The sequence below is a fragment of the Triturus cristatus genome, chromosome 1_2, assembly GCF_964204655.1.
Source record: "Triturus cristatus chromosome 1_2, aTriCri1.1, whole genome shotgun sequence".
NCBI lineage: Eukaryota > Metazoa > Chordata > Amphibia > Caudata > Salamandridae > Triturus > Triturus cristatus.
The window spans coordinates 417,742,770-417,764,858 of record NC_140580.1 but is presented as its reverse complement, the minus strand read 5'-3'; the positions used below and the strand labels follow the sequence as shown (position 1 = coordinate 417,764,858).

General features: G+C 42.8%; 1 protein-coding gene across 1 annotated transcript in view; it reads left to right on the top strand.

The window, feature by feature from the left end:
- Positions 1 to 22,089, top strand: part of PCDH15 (protocadherin related 15) — a 2,378,624-nt gene that overhangs the window by 199,978 nt on the left and 2,156,557 nt on the right. The gene's annotated exons all lie outside the window — the stretch shown is intronic.

Here is a 22,089-nt window from a genome sequence, read left to right as displayed (position 1 = left end):
TATGACCCATTGTCTCTATGGAAAGCACCTCTGCCAGGGACTTCCCGAAATTAAAAATATGCTGAATGCTCACAAAGGGACTCAGATGCCATGTAAAAGTCCAGGAGCAGCAGCCTCACCCTGTCCTAAGTTAGGACAACCAAGATTATCTCCTGATCAGCAGCTTGAACAAATTGGTTTTGACTTAGGGAATTGCTGCAATATGTTGACCTCCTAGACATCATACCTTTGGCCAAGAAATCCACTCAGTCTCTCAGCTGAAGTAACAATGGGAACCATAGCTCTTCGGCACTGCTTCTTAGAGCTTCTGGGCACTTGGTTTTTAGCAGAAATATAGGTTCCAGGGCTACAAACAATGATGCCAATATGCACCAAGTTTCCCTAGAAGCTCTTTCCAGCCCTTCATATTCACCCTTTGCGTGTATGTGTCTTATTTGGCAAAGGGTGCTTCATGCTCACACAAAATTTCAAGGCAAATGGCCCATATCTGAGAACTGTATGGGTAATTAACTCTTGTGATTAATGTTCCCGCGAGCAAGAGAGATCGGAGTTTTGTCTAGGGTTCTAGTGTTGACTCACCATAACGTAGCGTAGAGGTTTAATATGCCTGCTGCTGCACAGAGCAGATCTGTATTCTATGTGGATAGCTGAGTGAGTTAGTAAAGCCAGCCTTTTCCAGCGCTTCAAAACAAATGAAATGTATGTGACAGAGGGGCTATGGAGAGATGAGGGGCAGTTTTGCCAGGTGGTAGTGAGGGAATCTGAGTAGGAGGTCTTTGGAAGGGGGGAGCAAAAAAGAATGTCACACCAGGTGCCACCAGCGCTAAGGCCAGCCCAGATTGAAATATCCCATTTATGTAAGGACTAGGAAGATAAGTACAAATGGAAAAGATCCTTCAACATTCCGGGCTCTACAAAACATTTCCCCTTCCTCTGAGATTAAAGTATGTTGATGAGGAGGTGCAAAATAAGGTGGGACCTCCTGGAGCAGCTTTCTAAGAACTTAGGCCCAGATGTAAATAGATTTTGCAGCACAATTGTGCCACTTTTTATTTTACACATCTCTGATGCAAAATCCATTTTGAGATTTACCAAGTCTCCAAAATCAAGATTTGAGTTGCTTTGCATGGGATTGTATCCCAGAAGGAATACAATGCTGCACATAGCACTGCCTTGCGATACGTTGTGATGTGGAGGTGTTAAACAGGTGAGCATGGAGATCCACTGCATTCACCCATGTATTTTAATGCAAGACTTAATTTACTGAAGTCAGTAAACATGGATTTGTGCCAAAATAGTGTGCCTATCCAAGGCTTAATGAGGTGTTCCTTCCTGCTGACATATATGCTGAGTTTCTGAAGTACACATGCATACAGGAATAAGCCTTTAAGAGTTATTTTTGGGTCTTCAGGTATCCCTTGCTGCTCAAAACCTATTCTGACCAACCACAGTGTAGGCAATCTTGCATCATGGTGCAAGGGTGCCTGCAATAGAGCTAGGCAGCAAGAAGTGCACCATCACTATGAGAGAGCAGAACTGCGCTGTAGCTTAAAAGCTATGGTGCATTTCTGCTCTCTCTCTTTGATAAAGTGCAGCGCAGCAACCTACTGTGCTACTTTGTGTCAAAGTTTAGCAAATCTGGGACTCGGTATGAGAATGATATCTTCCAGCATTCCACTGTAGTGGCGCACTTGCATTTGCTATAGGAGCACAATAGGCTGGTCCCACCAGTTAGCTATGAGATACAAAGCAAATATCAAAAGCAGACGGATTAAGTACAAGAGATCCCTTGAAGTTTCCCCAGTAAGTCTTACATTCACAATTTATTTCTCCAGGCTTTCTTATAACACAGTGGACAACACTCATTTTAACTTGGAAAGGTAATGTCTTCCTCTCTTTGATTGGAGTTTTAATTCGACTGCCTGATGAACCCATGTAACAGATCCACGCCACATTTCACCCAATAAAAAAGTTTTGATTTGCTTGCACCTACCTAATTAAAAAGGTAGAATTATATTATTAAGATAGCATTAAATTGTGAGGAAACTTTTACTTGTGGACATCTTCAATTTACAATGATAATTCTCAAGTGCTTCTTTCATTCATTACAAGTTTACACTGAGATCACATTGAGGCTGATTCGTTTAGCCACCGTGTACTTCGGCTGGAAGTCACAGTTTTGATATGTACTGAGAATATTACACAATTTACTACTGCGTTTTGAAATGAGCCATCCCCACCTGGTGACTCCATTTAGGCCTGGAGGAGTCCCTTGTTGCAGCCGCGGTCGGTAGTAGGAGTAGCTGCAGGGCGGTGATGTGGGGAGGGGGAGGGGCACGGTGGGGGGTAGTAAACTATGGATTACGGAGGTTTACAGGTAAGTTAACATATAAATTAATAAAACAAATTTCGTTGCGTGCACCGCATCGCATCTGGGCACTTATGTGTCAAGGACCAGTCAAAAGAAGCCCCCGGGAAATCTCCTGGGTCTCCCTACAGGTCCATTCCCCCAACTGCTCCTCAGGGTGTATAAGGTGACTAGCAACACTGGTCCTGATGTGACCCAATCTAGTCCTGGTGGTCAGCTGGAATTAAAATGCTTCAGTCCATCCTTGCAGTTTTATCAGGTGGTTTCTCCTTCCAGCTATGCATTATCTTGCTGTTGTCTCTCCCAGGTCTAGTGTCTTCCCCTCTCTCTCTCTCCTTTCTGCATGGATTTTTAAATGGAGGCAGAAAGTTGTAAATGGCAGGCCCCACTGCCCAGTCCTAGGTTACCACGTCAGCATTTCACCCTGTCCCAACACTCCTACACAGCATTCTGGGACAATCCAGTATGACAACCTCAAGTTGTCTGTTGATAGAGCTTCTCTGAGAGCCTGAGCTCTGCCTCTAACTGACACATCTGTCTGAGCTATTCCTACCAAAACTTTAAAGGTGAGCCCCTCCTGTGTTAGCTCAAGTTGTCTGTCCATCCCTCTTTATTCCAGTGGGCCTGGGCTGTCCCGGCCCAGGTACAGTGGTCCAAGTTAATTTTCAGATGCAGATTTCTTTTCTGAGAAACTGGGTCAAACAATGTTCATTTTTCTATTGTGAGGGGAGGCCTTTGATCCTGTTGCTAGATAGCAGAATATGTAACTTGGCCTGGTGTGGGGGGGTTCAAAGGTCTGGAATCTTATTCTGAGTTGGTGGGCTATTCCACTAGAATTCAGAGGTTTGCCAAGTTGGTCATGCACAGTTGTTAGATGACTCTGAATGGAGTCAAAGAGGATTCCATGATCTAGCATATTGAAAGGTGCAAACAAATTAAGAAAGTTGAGGATTGATTTCACGTTTTCCAAGAAGCGGAGTGCATCACTAGCAATATATATGATTTTGATTATTTTCAGTAATGTGTTTCTTAAATTAGAATGAAATAAATCCCAAACATGTTTCCACACTAAATTAATTTCTAAAAGGTAGACCAGTTATAGGTTCGTAGTTATTAAGTTTACATGGGTGCACAGTGCCTTTTTCAGGCAGAGGTGGTGCTGGTCAATGTTTAGTTAGCTAAATACTCTATGCTGGGACGAAGAGACATTTACTAAATTGGTCAAGTAGATGTGGTGATCAGATTTCGGGCCTAATTTAGAGTTTGGTGGATGGATTATTCTATCTATAAGTGATAAATATCCCCTCATCTTATTACAAGTTTACTGTATCCTACAGCACTATTAATGGGGTGAAAGAAATATCTGGCATGTTTGTGATGGAGTAACCCTTCACCAAATCAGGCCCTTAGTCAGGAATGTGTCTGAGGAACAGCCTGATGTCGGAGGACAAATGTGGTCAGAATGATATCAGCTTGAGGCACTAGATAAATGACATTCCAGCAGGACAATGATTTCCTATTAACTGTTAACAGAATAAGACTATGGGACATATCAGCAAGGGCCGGCAATAATTATCGCTAAGTGCACTTAGCGCTAGGATAATTATCGCCGGCTAATGTGGAATTTTATCGCTGAGATAGCGTGCTATCAGCAACGCTTATCTCAAAAGCGATAAAATTCCTCACGCTAACAGCCAAAAGTGAGATTAGCGCTGGAAATCCAGCGATAATCACACACATTTTGGCGTTAGCTTGCTGATAAGACAGGGCATACTTAGCCATTATATCCACCCTGCATTGGATATAATGGCTAAGTCAGGGTGAAAGCAGGCGTAAGGAAAGTAGCGTTAACTGTGGTTAGCGCTACTTTTCTTTCCTATGCCTGTTAGCGATTCCCTTGATAATTGGAGAAATGTCGATTAGCGACATTTCTCCAGTTATTTTGGGACGCAACGCCCACTTTGCATCTCATTAGAGATGCAAAGGTGGGCATTATGGGAAAGGGAGCTAAAACAAGGAATCACGCGTTAGCGTGACTTGCTGATTAAGCGATAAAATTATCGCCGCTTTTCGTCCGATAACGGACGCTAAAGCTGCAATAATTTTTTATCGCCAGCTTGCTGATATGCCCCTATGTTTCTGAAAGCGTCTTGAGCTTAGTATAGCATTTAATGCAATCCAGAAGTGTGTAGTTAGCACACATGGGAGATAGGACTTTCCTTTTGGTCTCCCATGCGATGGGATCAGTCAGGTCCAGAAGATCATGTTTGCTACCAGCTGCGGCCGCTGCAGGTAAGAGCGGGGAGGCCAGCTGGGGGGGGGGGGATTTTGAAGATGACATCAAGGGGCGTATCAGCAACACCCGGCGATAATTATCGCTCAGCGCTCTTAGCGTGAGGATAATTATCGCCGGCTAGCGTTGATTTTTATCACTGAGATAGCGTGCTATTAGCAACGCTTATCTCAATAGCGATAAAAATCCTCACGCTAAGTGGCTAACATGAGATTATCGCTGGAAACCCAGCGATAATCTCACGTTAGCTTGTTGATATGGACTCACGAACTTAGCCATGATATCCTCCTTCCATAGGATATCATGGCTAAGTCAGAAAAATACCAGACGTAAAAAAGCAGCGTTAACCGCGGTTAGCGCTGCTTTTTTTGTCTCTAACAGTGTTAGCGATATTCTTGATAATAGGAGAAATGTCGCTTAGCGACATTTCTCCTATTATTATACTCTGGAACGCCCCCTTTGCATCTCATTAGAGATGCAAGTGGAAGCGTAGAGTAAATGGGTGCTAACATGCAAATTTGCATGTTAGCACCCTGTTGTTGATAGGGTGCTAGTTTTATCTCTGCTTTTTTGGCTTTTAAAGCCAAAAAAGCAGAGATAAAGCCCTTGTTGATATGCCCCTAATTTTCCTGCGTGGTCGTCTCTCAAAAGCCCCCCAGCCAGCCCCACTGCCCCACCGCTCTTACCTGCAGCGGCTGTTCGCTACCTATGCAGAGAAATGATATCGTGCCCAAAATCTTGGTGTCATTTTACAATATTATTTCGCAAAAAAATGATAGGAAATCTTCCTCATTAGCAGGAGGCAGTAAGATATGTGCGGACAAAAACAACACTTGCTGCCAATGCATATACATATATCAGAATACCTTGATGTGAGCCACAACGAGTGGTCTCTTAAGAATTCAGTGGTATCATTGGAATGGAATGCCAACAAATATTACAGGAATAAAACGAGTCTGCCAGGGAGTAATTAGAGAAAAAGGAATCGCCTCTTTTCATCGCTAGAGGTTTGGCAGCAGATAGGCCTGAGTTGTTTCCTAGTTACTGGATGTAGTCATGAAGTGCTAATATGCCTCCTGGTTTCAAGTTGTGCAATGTGCTACATTTGTATTTCAGACTAGACAGCAATGTATGTCAACATTTTGAGGTCATGCTCCTGGTGAAATATTAATAAACTAAAATAGTTTGGGGTCGAGCTATAGTTGTGGAAATGATTTTGACTGCAGCGGAGCTACAGAAAACCAGTTCCCTTAAATATATGTTAGAACCGCAGAAATACGACAAAGTCCTTTCATGGTGATGTTGCAAGGGAATTATGAAAAAAGACATTATAATTTAGTGATCGATTCCTAACCTTACATTTTAGTTACAAAGGAAAGCATTCTTCTCTAGGTTCGTCATTCCATTATCTATGTTTGATTTTTACTGTAGTGCTCACAGTGGTATAATTATCACTCCAGCGCTGACATCTGTAAATAAAGGTTTACATTGCGTGGCTGCAACGCTGACTCACATCCTGGCTGACTCACTCTAAGGAATTGGCATTTATGTTTGTTGTGCTTATATTGCACACAATTCATAATAATTTTAATAGTTGCTCAGAAAGTCTGTGGATGTCTTGTTTCTTTAAGACAATGTCTACTCTTCGACACAGTTTCTCCTATGCACGTTCCATCTTTTGTAGGGAGAGTTTTCGCTGAAGATTTTCCCATGGGCTTTAGGGCAATAATTATTCCTGATTCTTAGACTTTCCGACTCCCCTGCACAAATGGGTTTGTTGTCCTTAAATCGATTTCACAAGCAGTATCTGTGTTTTCAGGAGACTAAAAGTAAATCTTGGAGTCAGACAATGCAAAGATGATGGAGATGATGATGATGGTAAACCTCAGCCTGAAAAAGTCTCAAAGGAAGATTGGCTCTTCCTATGGATGGAATCACTAGGAGGCCAGAATCGCAGCAGTAGATAAACGTGATCTTTTCACAGGGCCAATGCAGGGAAAGATGTATCTGGACAACATATAGGTTAGGGTCTGGATGCTTGCACAGCTTCGAGATATCTCCAGTTGTATGTAAGCCATCTGGAACAAGTTAGAGTCCCCTTTCGGGGCGTGGTGAGCTGCCAGTGTCCGCAGTGAACCTTGTGCATCCCATCTTCAAAAACAATTGGCTGAATACAGTGGATGACTGTCCCCAGAATGCAATGCAGCACAGCACTGATGGTCAGTGTCCTGAAGATGCAATATGACATGGTTGGTCAATGCTTCATGGTGCACTTTAGTGTGATAGGGTTAGTGCACCTTAGATGAATTGCAGTGCGATAGGTTATAATCCATATAATACAGTTTCACGTGCTGCATTAGTGCTTCAGTGATGCAGACACCACACACACTAGACCAAAATGATGTAAATGTACATAATGTAGCTCCAATTTAATACTGGGAACACATATTCTAATAATGGAGCGTTCAATCTATGTTAGATAATATATCTGCAAGCCATCAAGGAAGTCCCCTCAGAACCCTAAAACAACCAAATCTTAGAGTCATTTGCATATTCATTTGCATATAGTTGAATGTGTGTACATAGTTAGTGTGTGAGATACTGTGTGGCAGCTAAACCTCAAATAAGAGCAAACATGTATAAGAAGAATCATAACATTAGGCATACTGCGTATTGTGAAGTTCGAGATTAATAGATTGGGAGAAGAGTTTTGACAAATTCACGTACAAGTAACGTGCTAGGTAAACACATAAAGACTTATTTTGACTTTGCCGAACGATAACCTTTTTTCTGCCAGGCCAGAGAAGGAATGTATTCTATTGCTTTGGTGGCCTACAGAGCAATGTATTAATACATTTCCATTTGTTTAACGTGGATCTCTGTTCCTCCAGAGGAGTTGCTGCCACAGTGACTCCTCTGAAGGCACGTAGGCCTCATTGAGGGGGAGCCCTATTCATCATCAACATCATCATCTTTATTCGGTCATATTAAAAAATAACCATAAAAGCACATATAAATACATCTATAAAAAGATATTATTACAAAATATTATCATTTAAAATTCCAAATATGTCTTCGCAATCCTAGACTAAGATGAGAATACATAAAAGATAAAAATAGATAAAACATTTCATTTCGCAGGCCTGGTTACATTGAGATTGCTAGACAAACTCAATGGGCTGCGTGATTTAGTATAACGCACTGAGGCCGTTGCATGTACATACAATTGCCTAATGAAATTTAAAATAGAGGGTTCAACCCCCATCATCTCCATTATGTCCCATAATTTATCATGGGCCACGCAGTTGAAAGCCGCGCCCAGGTCCATGAATGCCATGTATAGTTTGTCATCTTTCATATTGGTGTATTTTTCAATGGTAAATGCTAAATTCAAGCATTGATCCACAGTGCCCCTCCCCTGCTGGAAGACATACTGTGCCTGGATCAAGTTCTTATTTGCTGAGGCCCAGCTCTCTAATCTAGAGAGGAGGAGATGGCCCATAAGCTTTGATGTTGTATCCAGCAGGGATATTGGTCTGTAATTTTTAGGGACAGCCCTATCCCCTTTTTTATAAATGGGTACAATAACCCCCGAAGACCACGAGGGGGGCGGGCCTATCAAAGCTATGTTATTTAGGACATTAGTTAAGAGTGGGATCCACAGGTCGGGGTTAGTTTGGAAGAAATCGATTGGAACTCCATCCGGACCTGGGACCTTTCCTGCACTACATGAATTCAGTGCCATCTTTACTTTATTTAGTGAGAAAGATATTGGTACATAAGACGTTTCCTGGTGGTTATTAATATCAAGATTTGAGGAGAAAATGTTCTCATAATGAGTGACCCACGACTCCTCATCAACGTTTACATCCGCAGTAGGGTCAGTAGGGGTTTTAAAATAAGTTGCATTAACTATTTTCCAGAATTCAAAGCTGTTTCCAGAACAGGCTGCTTTTTCCAAATCAGCCCATAGGTCATCCCTAATTTCTTTCTCTCTTATTTACCTTGCCGTTTTATATGAAGCCCGGAGCATTCTTCTATGATCATAGTTCCTAATCTTAACTTTTAAGGCAAACAGCAGTGCCTTTCTAGCTTTTGTGCAAGGGGAATTAAACCAGCCCCTGCCTTTCCCACTATTTGAGGTTTTAATTTTAGTTAGGGCCGATTTTATTTTTGTTAGGATATTACAAAAGGCTGGGACCCCTGTCCCTGCCTCTGCTTCCGGGTCTAGACATAAGTGGATGTCAACTTGTGTGTTAAATATAAGTTCAGGGACGAGCTTCGCTGCATCGATATGGGCCCATTTAAGCTGTATCCCGTTTTTCCTGGACACAATTGGCATTTCAATGTTTCTACGAGGTTGTCCCTCAGATGTTAATACCCTGAGCTCCATAGAAACCATAGCGCAGACACTATATGTCGTGAAGGAATTACATAACCTTACAGCCCTCTCAGCTAATGAATGAGTCATAAGTATGTAATCTATCGTGGATACCGCCCCATTACGTAAAAAGGAACTCGGGAGACTATCTGTTTTAGGATCTCGATCAAAGATTATTTCTATGTTTAATGAGGCCATTAGCTTATTTAGACCATTACCATATTCACTAAGTAAGAAGTGATATATAGGATTCCCCCTCATGTCCTCTACCCCGCATACTGTCAAATTTTTGTAATTACAGGTGTGAATGTTAAAGTCACCAAACCATATGATGTCAACATTAGAAGTCTTGTTATTACTGATAATCTATGAGATTGCTTTGTCAACTTCCCCCACGATCGTATGCATCTTTGGTCCAAATCTGTTATTATAAAAATTGATCAGAACCCATACCCCTTCCTGGTATATCTCCAGTGTCAAAATGTGAAAATTTTGATTGGGTTATGATTTTGTCTTTACCTTCATTGGTACATCGTTCCTTATTAGGGTCAAGATTCCCCCTTTGCCCTCCCTGAGATGGATGGGATTGCCTGGGTATGGAAGGATCGGTAGCCATTTATAAATACAGGTTCCGTGGCCCATGTTTCCTGGAAACATGCTATTTCCTGATCCTGCCATGTCTTTAACCAATTGGTATCACTCAATTTATGTGCGATACCAGCCACATTCCATGAGGCTATATTCAAGACATTTCTTTTACTCTCCTTTTTTGTGAGGGATGATTGTGGACTCACACTATTAACCTGACTAGGTGAACATTGCCCTTCATTACATGGCTGTGAATATGTGAGTGCTGGGTATAGTCAGTCACAAGCATCAAGGTCAGACAGGGGAGCATATCTGTTCTTAAACCTCCAGTCCATGATCTTGCTATTTCCCCTGGGGGTACCCCCCCATTGTTCTTCCCTGGGCCATGGGTGACTCGTTGAACTAAGTGGAAAGGAGGGTTTATAAAAAAAGCCCAATAGTAAAGCGATGATACATTAATTTTTGATATAATCATTGCCCAGTTGCTCCAGGAGAAAGCCAACAACAGATTCATTTTTAAAATTTAAAACCACACAGTCTCCTGATAATTCTTTCCTGGCTGGACCCACCCAATGTAAACTTTTCGCCATAATCATCTGGCTTGCAATAATCTTGCCTGTGCCCCCCACCACCTCCAGATTTTGAGTTAGCCAATGTAGCGTTTTGGACATTAGTTGGGGTGTTGATTCTAACTGCCCCTTTCTCAGTGGTGGCACATTCCCCAAAATTATCACCAAAGGTGCAGCTGCTGGGGGTAGGTGAAGGGTTTGTACATCAGTCAGCTGTCTGATCAAGCCCAGTCTCATTTCTTTATGACTGCCCAGACCTGTCCATGTACTGTTTTGCCCCCTAGGTGCTGTATTAGAGTTCACCACTTCCTGAGTTCTATTTTCACCTGGTTCGGTCGTTTTATTGGAAGTTGAAAGCCCCGTATTGCTGCTAACCTTATGGGAATATGTACCTTGTGGTATATTTGTTGTTAATCCTTCCTGATTATATCTTGTCTGTTGATCCCTATTTATCGTTTCAGAATTATGGATTAATGGAGTTATACTGGGAGCAATTCTGGGCCTCTCCTGAGCTATTGGGGGCTGTCTGTCTATTTTTTGACCAAACTGTGTTAATGCTGCCTCTAACGCGCATCAGTTATCTGTGACTTGGCGTTCAAATGCAGTTAGTTTTTCCTCTATCTGAGTTAATTTCAGGAAGATAGGTTTTAACATAGTACAGACATGTGTTTCAAGTCTCTGTCACATTATTTCAGGCATCGCGGGGCAAGGGGTGAGGTCTGCTATTTCTGTGCCCATTAAATCTTGCTGAGTCACTTCTAGAGTTACTCCCCCATCATGTTTGTTTGTCCTCGGTGCTTTTGCTGATTTCTGTCTCTGCGGCCCCTCACCCCTCTTTCTCTTTTGTAGAACATCCGTGTTAGTCTTCACAGGTTTTTTCGTGGCTGCCACCCTCGAGGAAACTCTTTGTTGGGTACCACCCACAGACGCTTCGTGGGGTATAATTCCCGTGCTTACAGTATCTTCTTTACCCCTATCTAGTGGCGGGGTTTCGCATAGGATGATATTAGGCTCTGACCCACCCAATGATAGTCTCTTGTGGTTTAGGGGTTCCAACGATAATCGGTGTTCTGTTAATTCAATTTCATGTGCCCGAACTGTGATAGCCCAGGTTAGAAAAGAGTCCAGAGTCCCCACTAAGCTTTTTTCACCTCATTTACTCATCCCTGCTTGCTGCTATAAACTGTGGTATGAACTGTAGTATAGTCCCAGTGTACACAGTCAGTGACGTGAGGGCAAGCAGGCTTTAAAAACTATTCATGGCTGATAATCTCAGGTAAACACAGGGTAAATCTTAGTTGGGCACTTTACCTTACCCGATGTTCTGGGTGTTAGAGGGGAGGCCCAGCCCAGCTTCTTCCGGGTATGGACGGGCCCGCCCTTGGCCCGGAAGCATCCCCGCACACGTCCCGCGCCACGGGTCAGTGCCTTGCTTTTCAGAGTGGCCTCCGCAGCGCTGGTGCTGGGAGTTGTAGTCCCCGGTGCATTAGCGGTCTCTGGTGCCGCTTCCTCAAGACCTTCCAAGTATTACCGCAGTTGTGGCAATACAAGTCAAAAATAGGTTTTAATCCAGACAGGACACATGGGTAAATACCTCAAACAAAGTCTTGCAACATTACGGCTCCGGAATAAAGAAAAAAAAGAAAAATACTCCCAGCTTTCCTTGGAGATGAGCAGTATTGCCAAAACAAAATAACGTAGTTGTTGAAGCACAAATGAGCCAAATGTAGCCTAATCGGCTTTATCTCACTGCTTTTAATGTGAAGTCCTGAGCGACAATGAAGAGGCTCCCCACCTCAACCTTCAGGCAGGGAAAGAAATACAAATAGAAGTCCAGGCAGTGTCAGCGCTCTAATCAGCGGGAACCGCTGAGAGGCTACGGCCTCTTCCCTAGGAGAACAAGGAAAATCCAAATGAGCAACCGTGCTCGTTTTTTAAGGCAAGCGGGGACAGCTGAGAGGCAACAGCCTCTCTCCGTGGATGAGAAGGGAAGGAGTGGCAAACAGGAAACGGGTCGCTCACAGGACGCCGATGAAACCCTCACTGCTCCCGCTCAGTTCCTGACTTCATCCACCGGCAACAGTTCAGGGCTTGTGCGTGTTTTCGTGTCGAGCCCTATTCAATGTGACTGCATGACAAAATGTTGTCATTTTGAAATACAAACTCTCAAAGTGGTAGTTTGTTTTTGAAAATCAAAAAATAAATGTCTCCGACATGCCTTTTTGCTAGTGTCTGGGTTATTTGTTTGTTTTACTGTTCAGCAGGGCTGGACTGGTCATAGCGGGCACCGAGCAATCCCCGGGTGTGCCGCATGGGTGGGAGCCGGTTTTGGGCCCCTGGGGGCCGTTTTTGTCACGGCTGCAAAATCAGCCCTGTAACAAAATCGGTCAAAAACCGGCCCTGGCAAAGAGTTCGGCGACACCCCCAAGCCCCGGGGGTTGGTCGAGCACTGTACCAGGGCCGGTTTTGGTTCCCAGTCCGGCCCTGCTGTTCAGAATTGGCAGGCTTTCCCTGGTAGTCCCAACCAGGTAAAAAAGGACTTCAAAATATCTGTCCAAAATAGGGCGGAGGGTTTGAGGTCGTTTGACCAACCACCCACTGTCACTCAGGCCATCATCTAAAGGTTTTGACTGGTCAAGTCAGTGGCTACTCTGCCAGCAGAAACATGACAGATCCACCAACTCTAAATAGACCATGTGGGCTATGAGTTTGGCAACAGGGTACTCCACCACATTTGTGGTAGAGTACCTTGTCTACCAAACTCTAAATAAAATAAACATTATATTTTTATTGACCACACTTGATCTTAGTCCCTGGCTGCTACAGCCTAAATCAGCCATTTCTTCCACAGGTACACACATGTTAAATATTTTAACATGACGAAAATTACATGAGTCAAGAGACAATTCAATAAAATTATTGGTCCAGCTTGAGTAAAAAATGACATGAATTAGAAGAAAAATAGATTAGGGCAACCACCTCAAGTCTTCCAAAGCAGGATGCTGTGGTCAGTGAGGGTTTCATATATTGCATTCAGATTAGGCTTCCACTGAAACCTTCAGTTTTTATATCAAAGGCAGTATTGAAAAGTGCAATTTTTGGATGGTCACCCCCACACTTTTTGCCTGCTAGATGGTGTGGTAATGGATGTGAAAGTGTGCTAGGTCCAGCTAACCAGGCACCAGCGACAGTGCTATTTCCCTTAAATTGTAATGTGAATTAGTGCACCCAATTGGCAAGTACTTTTTCACCCCAATAAGGCCCTAGCATATGGTACCAGAGGTACCCAGGACAGGGATGTACAGGGTACAAGGGCTGCAGCACTTATTATGCCACCCTGAGTGACCCGGGTAAAACTGAATTCAGCAGATTGGATATGTCAGCCCTGCACGAGCAGCTCGCCTGCTCAAGTTCGATCCTGCACACACCATGTGTGGCAGGGTCACCTCAATGCATCTAATATATGTCACTCACCACTAAGGCAGGCCTCCTATAGCACAGGAGAAAGGGTGCAGTATAAGACGTGTGGTAATATATTTGCAAGCATAATTGCCCTGTGATAACATTCTAAATGTTATTCTCCTGCAAGTGATCGGCGGTCCATCAGATAGCATGGTTTGGCAAATGGGCATTACCTATATGCACAGCTACATGATGGCCCAGATGATTTCTTTCAGGTTTGGTGTCAAACACCATTCTTTTTAACCCCCGACACAATGGTGGTGTCAAGGTTTAAGCAGCATGTACATAGGTGGCACTTTAGACAGTGTCAAACTAGTTAACCCAGCGTTCTCATGCCTTGCTGGGCTTTTTCAAAGGTTTGCCACCAAGACAGACATCTGAGCTCATGCTGGGGAGTGTGTGCAACTCCCAGAGGCCAGAGACAAACATCTGTGTGAGCAGGAGGTGTCACCTCCACCCACACAGGATGGCTAGTGATTAGACTTTTTGGCCGGTGAGCCTCAAAGGCTTCACTGGTGCCACTGGACAAGGGAACTTGTCCTCTACTCAGGGACAATGCCTCCCCCTGACCCAGGCACTTTTTTCACAGGCAGGAGGGAAATTAGCTATGCAGGAGGTGTCTACCTCAACACGACAAATGTTTTTGCACCCTGAGATCCAGTTCAGCACTATGGATAGCCAAGAGCACCTCTGCTCCTGAGTCCCGTGAGCCAGGTAGATCAGATCTGCCTGGATACACCAGCTCCAAATGGATTTGCTCAACTCACCCTGCAAGTACCTTTTTGCAAAGGTAACCATTTCAACACAGCGAGACAGCTCAGTTTAACAGCTAAAGTGCACCTCTGCACCCCGCTCCCCTGAGCCAGGTAAAATTGTTCTAGCTGTTGTGAACTGGTCTAGCAACCCATACCATCTTAACTCCAAGTGGGTTCCACTGAACTTACTCTGTAAGTAACCAATTGCATATAGGTGTTTTTCCCATTGACCGCAATGTTAATATTTTCACATTGCAAAGTACTAATTTATTTAATGCTTTGAAATTGATACCTCCAGTTATACTGTATGTATTGATTTCATTTTGGTGTCTAAACATATATAAAAATCTGAGCTAATTTTAAAAATTGGTGTCCTATTTCTCTTGAGTCGTGTTAATTACTTCTTGTCCATGTTGGTGATGTGAACTGCTTAAAACATGTTCCTCCAAGAAGCCTGCCTGCTCTTTGCCACTCTACCAGGACTGAGAGAAGGGTCTATCTTTGTGTATTATGCTAGTATTACATGGTAAGGCACTCCTGCCATACCACACAATACTTTCACTTTGCAACAGGCTGAAATCTGTAACCTCTGAGATCCCTTCTCCATCATGCTAACTTGACAGTTTGTCCCTGTCCCAAGTTTTACCTTTAGCCTCTTTTTGGAGCTAGGAATTCTCTCATGACTGAATGCTGTATCTCAGTAGGGCTCCACAAAGTAAGACACTTTCATTATCTAGGAAAAAGGCAGAAACATATATCAAAATGCAAGTTTGTCTCGGGAATTTGTAGTTTGGCTGAAGCTAAGTCGACCTGAATTCTTTGGGAATTCCAACATGCCATATGCACAAGCTATGTAAACAAAAACATTTTATCTGAGCTGGTAACCTAATTTCTTTTGTGGAATCAGTACTTTAAACATCACCACTTTCACTGCTTCTCAGTATATAGATGGTGTCTTCCTGCTATGCAAGCCATGTAAAGACATCATTTTTTTAACACGTGGGCCACAAGTTATGCTGGACTAAAACATCATTTACCAAACTCCTTCTCACACCTATGTAGAACTTGAACAATAATGTTGCTGCAATTCTTAGGACCTCAGTACAAGTAGTTTGGGGCAATCTAATATGTGTGTGATAGATGTCATTGTAGAAAAAAACTAATGGATAATCACCCTCACAACTTTTTTTCAAAGTTAGTTTCATCACATGAAATCTGTCAAAATACAGCTGGAGAAAAATGCCTGCTAATTACCGAGTCACTCGATCTATTCCCCATTATTAAGAAGAAACCTGTAGTTGAAGATGTTTATCAGAATAATAATAGCTTCCTTACTAACCGCACACAAACCCTTAACCTAGGCCCTTTTCGCTCCACCACCGAATGCCTGACCAAGGGCATGCCACAGGGCTCTTGTTTGAGCCCAACGTTGTTTAACATCTATGTGGCACCCCTTGCTTCTCTTTTAAGATCCCTTGGGTTCATCCCCATATCCCATGCGGATGATACCCAACTTATCTTCCCTTTTGATAAATCTTCACTGACTGCCCAATCATGTTTCTCCCAAGGTATGCTGGCCATTTCGGAGTGGATGAGTGAAAACTTCCTGCAGCTGAATGCCAGCAAAACGGAGATCATCCTCTATGGAGATGCCCCTAGTATGTGGTCACCAACTTGGTGGCCAACTGAGCTTGGCCCGCACCTTTGCCTAAACTTACAGTAAAAAACCTTGGTGTCCGCTTCGATCAGGCTATGTCTATGAAGGATCATGTTTCTCATACCGTCAGTGCATGCTTCTTTACACTGCGCCTTCTGAGGAAAGCTCTTCCCTATCTCCCGGACTCTTTTCGCAAGACACTTGTTCAGGCTCTGGTATTAAATAAACTGGATTACTGTAACGCCCTTATGGTCGCCGCTAATGAATCTGCCCTTAGCCGTCTGCAAGTGGTGCAAAACACCGCAGCACGACTGGTTACCAAAGCTCCTGGCAGATCAGCCTCTCTCCTGCTGCTTCGGCGACTGCACTGGTTGCCGGTGAGGAAACGAGTTAAATTTAAGCTCTGTTGCTTAACTCATAAAGCACTGTGGGGCCCCGGACCTCCTTACCTGGTTGATAGGCTCCTCCAATACATTCCCAACCGTGACCTGAGATCAGGCTCTAAATCTCTGCTACTCATTCCGAGGATAAAGAGAGCACGGTTAGGAGGTAGATCCTTCTCCTACCAAGCACCGTTGGTCTGGAATCAGCTTTCCCTCCCGCTCAGACAGTGCTCTGACTACCTTGGGTTCAGAAAGATACTAAAGACCACCCTTTTTACAGAATGACATCTCTACATCATCCACGCACAGTTCTGCCAGCGCTGAGAGACCCCTTCGGGGGTGATTCATGCGCTTTACAAACTATCTAACATAACATAACATAACAATAAAATACCACAGGGTATCATCATTTGCCAGATGCAGTAAATACACCAAACACTGGGACACTGCTAATAGGGGCCTCAGGGCAAATCAAGACAGTTTCTGTTATGCTTCATTCTTTCTTGAATACTTTATCTGAGTTACTCTCAGTAAATCCACAAAGTGTATAATAGACTATAAGCGTTTGGTCCCACTTCAAAGGCTATACCTTTAAGAATTTCTGAATGATTAATGACTTTACAGTAACATTCTGCATGTCTAGGTATAGCTCAAGGCAACTGCTCATCTTTATTTTGATGTTGAAGACAAACCCTAGTTTTTCAATGACTGTCATGCTCCAGGGGCAATCCATGGTGAACAGAGAAAAGGAATGTTTTAATTGATCATTCCCCAATAGAAAAGTCTGTAAAATATGTTAGCTTGTTCTCCTGGTGATGGTCAACACTTGATATTGGTTATGTTCCTGAGAGTAAATGTGGGTGTCTTAGCCATGAATGTATATAGAGAATTTTGTGCTACTGGTCTCTTTAAAGGGGAAGGAAAGCTATATGTTTGTTCCACAGCTTCACTGCAGAATATCCATTGAAATGTGCTTGTCCTTCACCTACTAATACAAAAGAGCCAAGAGTCTTCTGTACCAAGATATTTTGTGGTCGAAATCATTGTGACTCATAAGACCATAGCTTTTGTGATGACAAAATGGTCTTTAGATTTCTATTAAACCTATTTTCCGATTTTCAGAAAATCACTTCCAACCCACAAAATGGGTTTACCACCTGAAACCGAATCGCAACTAGGACATTGGGTGACAGGAGTGTCCCCTCTTATTTGCAATTCTCTATGATATGTATCTATTAGTCAGCTAAAAACTCCTGAAAGGGGATGGTATCTCATTCAGAAGGGGAAAACTGTTCCTGTTGGAATCTTGACAGTGGCCTTCACCATTCTTCTTTAACGACAGCACAAGTCCTTCTAAAGATCAGTGGCTGCTCTTAAAAGAATGCCTGCCTTTGGTGAATGCAAATGCAGGGACTGCTGTCTCCCATCCCTTCATAAACAGGCAATCACAGGGAGTTAAAAAATACGACCTGCCTGATTAATATTCCTTAGCCAGGCAATTTGTCAACCACAAGCAAATTAACACTATGCAATCTGGCCTATTAGTACATAGGTTACATCACAAATTGCATTCCCATTAACAAACCAGTCGGTGTAAAATATGCACATCCCTGGATGGCGAATAGGAACAGTACAGTATATATATATATTGATACTTGTATAGCACACTACTCACCCGCAAGGGTCTCAAGGCGCTTGTACGAATACCGCTGTGGAACCCATCCTGGCTTTCCCTGTGAGGCGTCCACTCCTGGGCACCCCCAAGGTGGAGGCCAGGCATCCGTAGCATTGTGGGGGCCGTTGTGGAGATTAAGCAAGCTATTGCCCAGAGTTGCAGAGTGGGACTCCATGATTGGAATAGGCACCGAGGCGAGAATTATCAGGTCCGTGGAATTTTGAGCCCAAGACCCGCCGAGGCAGGGAATTGAACCCTGGTCCCAGGCAAGACCTCTGCATCAGGGTCTGCCGCTCTAATCATTGAGCCACACTTCTCCACAGTTCTCCACAGTAGGGCCCAAAGTCATAGGTTTGAAAGTGAAAAATATTATGACACTGCTTTCTTCAAAAACTGGTAGTTTAGTATATAAAAGGATGTGTAGGAAAGAAATCTAACATTTTTACACTGTAAGTGTAAAAGGAGGCCTCAGTGATGTGTAGGCATAATGCCTGGTGTGCTCAGATTTTTCTTTGTGGCCACACCCTAACATAGTGCTGAAGGGAGCAACTCTCTTTTGGGTGTGTGGTTAAATAGAGGACTAGGATTGGCGAGGCAGGTGCTCCTGAATGGCTATCAAAGTCCTCATGCCTGAAATAGTTACATTCTCTGGTAACAGTTACAATTGCAACTGAAAGAAATAATTAGGAACAATTTACCACCACTTAAGAAGATATTAGGGTGACAGTAAATGGCTGTCGGAGTACCAAATTAACCTCACAACCACGATCTTGAGTGAATGGGTACTTTCTGTCTCAATTGCCTAATAACATATAATAGCGTTTGTGTGTGAGGCCCAATTAAATTATTCTAATTGTGCCATGGTTTCTAGTGAAACTGTATTCAGTGAAAGTACTTTCCATGAATACTGTACTGACCAATGGATGGTGATACTTAGACAATGTCCTTTGCAACATGGCATGCAAGATGGCACGCGGTTCCATAAGTCGCGTTTTTCTGAGCTGGTCTAAATTTTTTGGAAGATTAGTTTTTTTTGTACTGTCTGATGTTGGCAGATGCCAGGTAGCGATATTATGGCTTAAAAGGAGTTTGGTGTATAAAGGATAATTTTCCTTTTGATAAACCTTTCTTTTGGAGATTTATGAGTCTTGTTCTTATAGTAGGGTTGACTCAATTGTATACAATTTTGTACAATATTGCTCTAAACTGGTAACATATACAATCTTTTTCATTGTCTTTAAATATTTTTTTTTTCTAAGGAATACATTCGTAATGTAAAACACAATTGTAAAAAACAAAAATGAAAGCATCTTTGACATTCTTTAATTATAAATTGCCCCAGGCTTTAGCCTTAGGAGGAATATTCCTTCTTTACGGTGCTAAACAGTTTACCATAAAACTGTTCCAATACATGTACATTTTATGAAGTGATGTACACACCATCATACTGTCCAATATTCTTAGTGACTTTTATTTTGCAATATAATACATTTGGACCTGCTAAAGACAGACATATATGTTAATTTCCAAATATACACACACACAGTACTGGAAATATTTTCAGCGCGAATGTTTTCTTTCTGCCCTTTTGGTGGAACATCTTCAAAATCAAGAGTTGTGGCCTTCTCCAGTGTACCTACACTTATTACATGGTGGTTAGAGTTAAAATATTTTCTTGAAAACAAAGCGATTTACAATTTCCACACCAGTTCCAGTTGAGCGCACTTCCAAAATGAATCAGATCAAACCCTCGCATCATAGCTGCCAGGTTAAAGACTGTCAGAAACTTAAATAAAAGTGAAATTGCAACTGCAGACGAGCATGAGCTGAATGTGAGTTCCATTTTGCAAGAACGCAGCACTGTAAAAAAGAAAGGGAAGGGCAGTTTGAGTATTTCAGTCAGGCAAGTACCTAATACCAGCAGTCTTTTTCTGAGTTCAAATCTTTGTATTATCTCTTTTCTTGTTACACTTTTATTTGCTTCCTTTAAGTGAAATGTTGAAAACGTTCTGATTGCGTGAATGTGCACATGCGTTTTGATTGTTCAGTTCTTTTTAAGCTTTTCGCATCAATGGCCTGAAAATAAATTGCTTGGACGTTTCTAGATAGAGATAAATATCTTTACCTGTCGCAGCTTCCTTTGCATGTCATTCTAGAATACTATGTTAAAGTGGGGGACGATTTACCAGAAAATGGTGTTAAATTCAACCAGGTATTGACTGACTGAAAGTGAGATTCTGAGTCCTAATACCTCTTTACCTGGCATCTTGACAACATGGTGAAGAACTTGGGGGCATATTATCAAGGACGGTGTTAAAATTATTGTCGGTTTAGCGGCAGAAAACTGGAGAATTCCAATAGAAGCCCATGTTCACACCAGAACAGGGACTTCTATTGGAATTCTCACGGGCATATTATCAAGCCCATTATCGGCTTTTCAGTGTTCTGCCACTAAACCGGCGATAATTTTTAACGCCGTCCTTGATAATATGCCCCTAAATCTAAGAATTGTCACAACTGATGAAACAATATCAACAAAATTCCCACTTGGCAGATTTTCTGTTGCATAGGGTATCCCACCCCCGGGTAAGGATCTAAATAAAATCTCATAAAAACTATGGATGCAAATCATGAAATAATAAGTGTCTAATAAGTATTAGGCACATCTTTCTTTTAGCCTTGCATTCGTTGGAATCGCACGAAATGCTACATGCGAAAATCTGATGACCCATATTAAATGAGTTAAGATTAAATAGGATGTGCACCAGCCATAACATGTCTCAAGGAGGCATTTTTCTGTGGCTCTTAATCATTTTATTCTCAAAAATGACCAATGAATTATAAACCTGCAAGTCCTAATTTGCCTTGATTCTTAGGTCCTCAATTAGAGGAAGGATGTAAGAAGATATTCATCAAAAATTGAGAGTTGTTCCATCTGACATCCTCACAGCTCACCTGTCTTGCTTAGAGGGTACATGAATTTGGTATTACTAAGAGTAGTTCCACTGTTTGCCATCATCAGGAAAACCCTTGATGTGGAACTGGCACTAGTGGGAATGCCATTGATGTGGCTGCCCTAGTATTAGAATCCACTGTCTCACCATTCCCACTGGCATGCATTTTATTTAGCTGCATTACATCCACTTTGAGAGCACAAGACAGAAGGGCCTTCAAATATCCTCCATGGACACCCTGCTTTGGGAGGTCTATCTTTTGAAAATCAGTTAAGCGATATCAGGTAAATTAATCAGGACATCAATTAAAATGGCTCCTACCAATGATACAGGAGCCACTGGTAGAATTGCCTTACATAACAGTAGAGTATTCTAAATTCTGCTGAAGTGGTAGATTTTGTGTCTTGCTGCCCCAGCCATATGGTGGTTGGGCCTTCAATTTCTACATGACCTCTTAGGGCCCTGTTACAAGCCTGGCGGTCCGGTAACCGCCAAACTCATGGTGGCGCGGCGGATCCAGCCACTGCATCACCGGAGGTCCAACTGCCCAATAACGACTCAGGCAGTCGGACCTCCCTGGGACTGTCGGCTCTGCCAGGGAACCACTGTTCCCTCACGTAAGAGCAGCAGTCAGAAGCCACAATATGCTTGGTGGGACGTCCACAGTCTCACCAAGCATATTACGAGTTTCCTCTCCACCAAGCTTTTCATGGTGGTTGCACTGCAGGAACCTTTGTGGGAATTATTGTTTTTGTGCAGGAAGGGACACCTTTCTGCACAAAAACAATCAATGGAGGTGTTTCCCTCCTTCCATGTGTGCTACAGAATGCAGCACACACAGAAAGAGCAAAAAATTAGGAGAAATAAAGATTCTCTCCTCGTTACACCTCCCCTGGGGAGGCGTAGGCTTTTGACATATTCCCAGGTTTAATCTGGGAATGCGTCAAAATCCATGGGTGTTGTATGGAAACACCCACCACAATGCCCATGGAAGTCCTCCTTGA